Source organism: Plecotus auritus (genome assembly GCF_963455305.1).
Source record: "Plecotus auritus genome assembly, chromosome: 7".
Classification (NCBI taxonomy): domain Eukaryota; kingdom Metazoa; phylum Chordata; class Mammalia; order Chiroptera; family Vespertilionidae; genus Plecotus; species Plecotus auritus.
The window spans coordinates 38,982,064-38,990,994 of record NC_137774.1 but is presented as its reverse complement, the minus strand read 5'-3'; positions in this window follow the sequence as shown (position 1 = coordinate 38,990,994).

Here is an 8,931-nt window from a genome sequence, read left to right as displayed (position 1 = left end):
CATGGACAATGTTTTAAAATCTTACATTTTATTTGTTCTTTTTATATTGAAATTGTATATTGAATCCAAATATATACATATACTTATATATTTTCATATTATTCTCTGTCATTTTATAGTAATTATTATTTTCCAAAAATTATTGCCTTGAAATGTTATAGTTTACAAAAAAAGCAAAGTTTTTTATCAATTGCATTACAATCAAAACTATAACCATGCCACTTTGTTTTGTCATTCGTAGTTATTGTTTTATTCTAATGAATTTTCAAATATGTTACATCTTTAGAAAAATCCATGAAAAGGACTCTGAATTACTCTAAATTACAGGTTTCTAAGCAGGTCACATCTTTGAACTGAATGAAAAAGTATAGAATTCTAAGGAATAACTGAATTCATGAAAATACTGGCAAATAATCAGGATAAACAAAAAAAAATGGGTATGGAACTAAAGGAAGTGAAGATGATTATTGTTGTTATGACTCTGTTTAAAATACTGCTGATTTTTAAATCTTTTTGATTTCCAAATGTAAGGGAAAATAAAAGCAGACATTCTATATTACTATCAATGACTCACTAAGGTTATAGGCCTGAAATGAGTGACATTCATTTCATAGTACTCCCAAGAGACAAAGACTTTAAAGACCAAAACTTACAACCAGGAGATTTTTATTTATTGAAACATTAATTAAAGACTCTCTCCAATGTGGAAAAAAGGGTGTTACCTTATCAGATGCCCTACCACAAATGGACATCTGTCTCTGACACTGGCCTCCATCCACCATGGAGATTGAAGACTGTTCAAGGGTGAGAAACCACTGGCCATGGGGGCTGACAGCTATCCCAAGAAGTCAACAAGGCCTGGATGCTCACAAATTACTGCTGCTCAAACCTTGTTATTCTATCTCCTAATTGTTATTGATTAAATGTACATCAACTGATTTTATATTGTTATTACCCTCTTTATGGTTTCCTAATGGAAACAATATCTGTCTCCCCAGGCCCCTCCCTTATTACACATGGAAAGTTGAATTTGGATACCTCCTAATTTTTCCCATCTACTAGACAATGACATTCTGATGATCAGTTATGATAACGAAAGAGTAGAGAGTCTTAATTCATCTGGCCAAACATAGCATAAGTACAAGTGACAGTGGATGAAGGAGGAAAACATATACTTAGCTTAATGAACCATTATGATAATGCATGCAAAGGGTTTTTTGGTTGGCTGAGATGCTTATTCCCCTCAGTCTAGCACTAGATATTTTCTATTCCTAAATGGTGTTACTGCTTTAATACTGTTGCTTTTGTTCTTGGTATGGAAATATTATACTCGAAGCAAAATACTAAAACTTAAGACAAGCAGCAAAAAGACCCTGCTCATGGTAGCTCAAAATTTAAAATTGATCCAGAATATTTTGTAACAAGGACATAGAGGATCTCATGGCCTCCTATTCACCTTACTTTTATTTTGAATAATAATAAAAATTACACCTTGAAAGCCATTTAAGTTTATTTAAGGTCTTGCCTCATCCCCAATGATCCATTGTTCAGCAAGACAAAACACTAACACTGATCATCAATGCATAATGTGTATTGATTTATGAACAAAAGGAGAATGTGTGGACGAAAAAAGGGGCCACATGCTAACCTGACTACGTCAGGGAAGTCCTGTGTGGAGTCCTTGCAAACTCAGAGACCTTAAGTAATTACAAAGGATGGTCTGAAATTAAAACACTAACTCAATGGAGCTCATGGTGGGTAGTCATGTCGTAGTCTGGCATCTTCCCTGACAAAGGTCAATCTTTACCCTAACAGAGTCTATGTACTGCCTTTTTGCATCTATGATAACATGTCTTTGGATTATCAAAGGAATATTCCTTATTTTGGACAACTCATGCACAGGCACCACTCTGTGCTCTGCAGAGATCACAAATCCCTCCGTTGTTAATGAGTTCATTGTTGACTTGAAGCTATCCTACATCCACCTATGGAAAAGAAGTATTTGCCTATCATTTTACCGATGATCCAATTACAGAAGTTTCCACACTTTGCTTTCTCCTGTCTGCCTAATCTATCACCCATGGATTTCATGTGACCCACATATCTCTGCACTTTGCTTGTAATTTATAACGTAAGGTGCAAAATTGTCATTCTCCCATGCGTTCTCTCAACCCATTGAGATTTTGCTCTCTGGCAATTGTCGACACTTTGGATCAAATAAAGGCACAAAACTTTTTCACAGCTTTGAAAGTTTTTCACATTGATAAGAGAAAAGGTTCTTGGCAGGAAAAGTAGAATTGGAGGTAAGGAATATGAAACACATTAGTATCTTAGGTCATATTCTTAGCAGAGGACAGACAGCACATGCTGTATTAACAGTGTCACCGTGTGATTTCTGACAAAACATCCCAATGTAAGATGAGACACAGAGTCTTTTTGTGGGGTGGAGGGTCTGGATATTAGGACATGTGGAGTGCTCAGGGTGGCACTGTTGTCATGGCAACAGAAGGTTATAAGGTCCAGGTCCCACAGAAATGAAGACATGAATCGCCGTGATAACCAGTGCCCGTCCTGGTACAATGTGCAGCTCAGGGAGGCCCCAGCTCCTGACCTGGAGGATACAGGGACCCAGATCCTTTTGGGAACTGGACACTAGGAGGGATCTTAGGGGAGTAGCAGGGTGCCTTCTGGAACTCAGGTCCTATTGACAACCAGGGGTTCTGGAGTCTGGATCAACTGGGCACCTATACTCACCCTGCGGCCATGCTGCATCCTGGAGGAGGTATGGGGCACCTGTGCCTCCTGCAGGGGCATGGAGTTGAGGACCCCATCTGTCAGCTCCTCTCTGTTCTCCTGTGCGGAGCTCTGTAAAGACAGTTCCCAGTCACCAGGGGAAAGCCTCAGAGCCCTGTTTTGCTGGTTCTGTGACCCCTGTGACCCTCCACTCCAGACACACACACACACACTGTGATCTGCTGAGACCTCCACTGGCGAGGAAAAGGCGTGACAGCCTGAGGACTAGGACTCCCATTGGCACAGATAGAGACCCCTCTAGAAGCCCATCTCCAACTACCTGCCCTGCCCTACCCTGGGGTGTGATCACAGCAGGACCTCTAGGTCAGTGGTTCTCAACCTTTCTAATGCCGCGACCCTTTAATACAGTTCCTCCTGTTGTGGTGACCACCAACCATAAAATTATGTTCGTTGCTACTTCATAACTGTAATTTTGCTACTGTTAATGAATCATAATGTAAATACCTGTGTTTTTTGATGGTCTTAGGCTCTAAAGCAGCGGTTCTCAACCTGTGGGTCGCAACCCACAGGTTGAGAACCACTAGCAGGGTCGCCTAAGACCATTGGAAAACACAGATATTTACATTGCGATTCATAACAGTAGCAAAATTACAGTTATGAAGTAGCAAAAAAAATAATTTTATGGTTGGGGTCACCACAACATGAGGAACTGTATTAAAGGGTCGCGGCATTAGAAAGATTGAGAACCACTGCTCTAGGTGATCCGCTGCCCCAAAAACTGTTCCTGCCCCAAGGGGTCTCCCTTCAGGTCCCTCTTCCCACCACATGAAGGGAAGGCATGTGGGCTGCACAGGGATGGCCCACAGAGGAGGCTGGCCTGGCGTGAATGGGTCTGACCCAGGCCACCTTCTCTTACCTGACGGGATCTTCTTGAAAACGGCCAGAGGTGTCGGGCACGAGTGTTGAACCGTCTACAGAGTCTGGAACAACTCTCACTGCAGGGTCTCTGGGAACCAGAGCCCTGATAACTGGGAACACAACAAGAGAACATCTTGAACTGTCAACCGTCTCTTGCCAAGTGAGTGGCGGTTGGGCAGTTGCTAGAAAGTGGGTGCCTGGTTACGGGGGTTCCAAGTTCTATTAGGAAGTGACCTCACTTCCTGGGATTGCCACCCCCCCAACACCCCTCAAATAATAACAGCTATAGATAGTCCTATGGGCTGCTGACTGCTCACCCACCTTCTCCATGGAATACCAACAGTGTACACAGTGACACCAACACACCCCTCTCCACAGCCCCTAGAAGATCTGGCTATAGCCAAGGTCCCAGATTTGAGGAGACAGACCTGGGCTAAGACTCAACCCCTCATTTTTACCTCTTCTTGATCCTGGATAAGTCACTGTACCTGTCAGGGCCTGTCTCTCCCCTGCCTGCACAATGGGTTATTGCAGCATGTGCTTCTTAGCGATGTTCAGGCTCATGAGGGGGAGTAGCTATCAAGTAGGAGGAGGACTGTCACAGGCAAATGTGCCTCCAAACTCTTTTTCTTCCTATTGTCACCTCCTCGGTGTCTGCTTTTCTTCTGTCTGTGCGCACACACACACAAGAGCTAGTGCTAGGTTGTATTGTGTTAACAGAGCCCTGAATCTCAGTGGTTTGCAGCAGCAACGCTTAATTTGATAGCCATGTGACTTCAATGATCTGATGGATCTAAAAAGAGTTCCTGTTTTTTGGATTGTTCATCTTTTCTCTTCTTGTAAGGATAAGAGTAAGGACTTCCAAGCTCTTATATGTCAGAGTGGAAACCAGAAGTCAATGTTTTATTTGACATGGCCTGTGGTGGACATGACTTCCAATTTCCCCTTTCTAATAGCTGACAATTTCCACATCAAGGTGGTTCTGGGTGTGTGGGTCAGGGCCCCAGAGTGGAGGTATCAGCACATTTCTTTGGTCAGACCACAGTGATGATGGTTGTATGTGGACATGTGACTTCAGTGAGTTTAATAAGATTCTTTATACTTGTGACCAGAAGAAAATTCTGGATGTTCTCAACTAAATTAGAGCAGCCAGCGAGTGAGAGAAAGAGACAGAGCTGTTCACCTGTAATAGTTGGGAGCCAGTGGACTGAAGGGTCTTGGGTTTGATTCCAGTTAAGTGTACATACTCAGTTGCAGGCTAGATCCTTAGCCCTGGTCTGGGCAAGCGAAGTAGGCAGCCAATCAATGTCTCTCTTTCTCACATCAATGTTTCTCTCTCTCTGTCTTCCTCCCTCCCTCCCAATCTCTCTAAAAACCAAGGGAAACTTATCCTTGAGTGAGAATTAACTAAAAATATTTTTAGTGAGAAGAATGGCACTGCCACTTGCATTGAAACCTCAGGCACGTTAGCTGAGTTCATTAAGGCTTGTTTTTTTTCACTTGAAAGATGAGTTGTAAGAATAAAATTGAGTAATAAAGTGCTTAACATAAAGAGTTGGCATGTGGTGGGCACTCAATATATATTACCCATTACTATTATAAATACAATAGAGGCCTGATGCACAAAATTCGTGCAAGGGGCTTGGCCCTCGCAGCTACTCACAGCACCGGCTTCATCAGGAATGTCGTCCGGACAGTCATTCGGCTTTTTGGTCTAATTAGTATATTAGCTCTTTATTATATAGGATATGTATGTAAACAATCATCAGGTGGAAATACAAAGTGTGACATCGACAAAATAATCTAAAGCAGTAAGATGTTAACAGGAATTGCCCAGGACCTTCCAATGTTCTATTTCTCCATTTAATCATAAATGCACGGACTTACTAATTTCTGAATAGAAAGATAAAATATCGCAAAGGCACATGTTCTCCTGAATTAGTCTAAAATTTACTTATTTGAAGTAAAAATCATAACAGGATTTTGGGGAAACAAAAAATATTCTAAACCTTATCTAAAAATAAATATGCAAACAAATCAGCAAACAGTTGAAAAGAATATAATGGGACTTGCTCTGTCAAATAGACAGGATTCTCAAGCAGTGCGGAATGGGTGCTGGAGTGAGCAGGCCACAGGAGCTGGGCAGCGACATCAGGAACAGGGCTGAGCACAGATAGGACTGAGTGGATCATTATGGAGGCCCTTTGGCAATAAATAGCACTGGGACAGCTGCTCAGTTATTGAGGGGAAAACTTTATTTATTTTTTAAATATATTTTATTGATTTTTACAGAGAGGAAGGGAGAGGGATAGAGAGTTAGAAACATCGATCAGCTGCCTCCTGCACACCCCGCACTGGGGATGTTCCCGCAACCAAGGTACATGCCCTTGACTGGAATCGAACCTGGGACCCTTCAGTCCACAGGCTGATCCACTGAGCCAAAACAATTGGGGGATTGAGGGGAAAACTTTAGATCAATATTTCAGATCTTACAGAAAACATTTAAATGTATTTTAAATTAATACATTTTACTGTGTCTTTTTCCTTTTGAAAATCTAATGCAGGTGAAATGAAAATTTTAAAAATAAAAAATGAGAGAATATAAATAGACTCTATTTAATTCCATGATATAGAGATAGAGAACACTTTCCACATGTTGATGTCTTTTTTGGGTGAGATGTAAAGGAGAAAAAAGTCAGTCCTATGAAGTCCTGAACAAAGAGCCTTGCAGACAGAGAGGTGTGTGTGCCAAGGCCTGAGGTGGAGAAGGGCTCACTGGGTTGAAGGAATGAAATAGGGCCAGTGTGGCTGGAGTAAAGAGGAGAGTGTGAGACAGGAAGTTGTGCAGGCCAAAGGGGTGCAGAGCCTGCAGAGTCTTGTTCAGGCTGTAAAATTTATTCCAAGTGCAATGAGGCCTTTTAGAGGGTTTCAAGTGAAAGACATTTAGCAACTATCTTTCCGTTTGTATTTGACAATAGTACTTTAATAATCAGATATGGCTGTTGCATTTTTGATCAGACGCTTTTTCAGTGCCTATCACTTTTTATTAACTTTTATTAAGATACGTTTTTAAATTTTAGAATATTTATTCCTAGGTTTAATTTTATAAAAATCCTACAGCATCTGAGAAATTTATTTTTTATTTTTAATTTAAGTATAGTTGATATACAATCTTATATGGTTACTAGTGGCCTGGTGCACAAAATTTGTGCACAGGGGGCGGAGGGTTGTGTCCCTCAGCCTGGCCTGCACCCTCTCCAATCTGGGACCCCTCAGGAGATGTTCGACTGCGGGATCAAGCCTAAACCGGCAGTCAGACATCCCTCTCACAATCCGGGACCGCTGGCTCCTAACCGCTCACCTGCCTGCCTGCCTGATTGCCCCTAACCATTCTGCCTGCTGACCTGCTCGCCTCCAACTGCCCCCCCCTGCCGGCCTGATCACCCCCAATTGTGCCCCCCTGCCAGCCTTCTGGCCTCCAACTGTCCCCCCCCTGCTGCCCTGCTTGCCCCCAGCTGGTCCTCCCTGCCAGCCTGCTCGCCCCCAACTGCCCTCCCCTCCTGGCCTGATCGCCCCTAAACAACTCTGCCTTGACCCTGCCACCATGGCTTTGGCCGGGAGGATGTCCAGAAGGTCTCCCGGTTTGATTAGCATATTACCCTTTTATTAGTATAAATATTGTTTCAGGTGTATGATATAGTAATTGGACCATTTTATCACCTCACCAATTCTTATAATCAATCTGTCACCATGCAAACTTATCACAATATTATTGACTATATTTCCCTTCCCCTTTCACCCATCCCCCACACTGTCCCTTCTGGTAGCTATTCCTTTTTCTCTCTGGTTTTTTTTTTTTTTTAATGAGTCTGTGTTTTGTTTTGTTTTTAGAGTCCACATATAAATAAAATTCTATGGTAATTGTCTTTTGCTGCCTGAGTTAGTTCGCTTAGTATAATACTCTCTAGACCAGCTGTGGGCAAACTACGGCCTGCAGGCCGGATCCGGCCTGATCGGCTGTTCTATCGGGCCCACGGAGCCGAAAGAGCGGAGGGTTCTCTTGCTCTCCCCTCTGCTTCTTCACCAGCAGCAGTGTTAACATGGCAACGTCGGGAAACACGGCCAACAGCTCCTTCTTCTGAGTGGGCAGATTTATATCCGCCCATTCAGTAGAAGGAACAACCTCTCGATCTTCCAGAGGCTCCTTGTAATGCCCGCGGACGGGTCCCCCGACATCACCCTGGGAATGCGTAGACATGTTATGGTGGTGATGTAGGGAGACACGCCCCTGGAGAGCACTGTATCAGAGCATTAGCTAAAAAGGAGACCAACAGCACTGTTCCCACTGAAGTTGATGTTTTAAAGACCAAAAACCTTTCAACCCAGTCTACATTGCCATCTACATCTACGTCCCGGGCATAATTTGGAAGTTGCACTAAAGAAAATGTTTAATTTACTGTTTACACATTTTGTTCTTTTCTATTTGTTTTAGTTTTAAATTATTTTATTATATTTAAGTTTCATTTGAAAGGCTATTGTACCTTTCCTTTGTTAGGCAATTTTATTTTGCCTTTGCCATCTTCAGTATAAGGTATGTTATTGTGCTATGATTCCTCCATTTTTTGAAGTTTCAAATTATAATAATTAGTGTTTACATTCTTCTTGTTAAAATGTTTGAAATGAATAAAACTATTGAAATAAAAAAAAAGACCGTACCCTTTTATGTAATGATGTTTACTTTGAATTTATATTAGTTCACACAAACACTCCGTCCATGCTTTTGTTCCAGCCCTCCTGTCCAGTTTAAGAACCCATTGGGGCCCTCGAGTCAAAAAGTTTGCCCACCCCTGCTCTAGACCCACCCATGTTGTTGCAAATGGTAAGATTTCCTTCTTCTTTATGATCCAGTAATATTCTGTTGTACATATGCACCACATCATCTTCATCCATTCATCTGTTGATGGACACCTAGGTTACTTCCGTATCTCGGCTATTGCAAATAATGCTGCAGTGAACATAGGGGTAGAGCATAGAGGCAGGGCTTTTAGAAGCTCTCCTAATATTAAACCATACTTGTGTTCCAGTATAACCTAATGAAGTAGATATGCTAATGTTTTATTTAGGCTTTTGTAGTCATATTTATTAATAAGTTGGTCCACAGCTGGTTTTTTGTGTGTGCCAAACTTACTTCTTATTACGATATCTGTTGCATTAACTTCCATATTGAATTTGCACTCACATATGTTTATTTTCTAATAT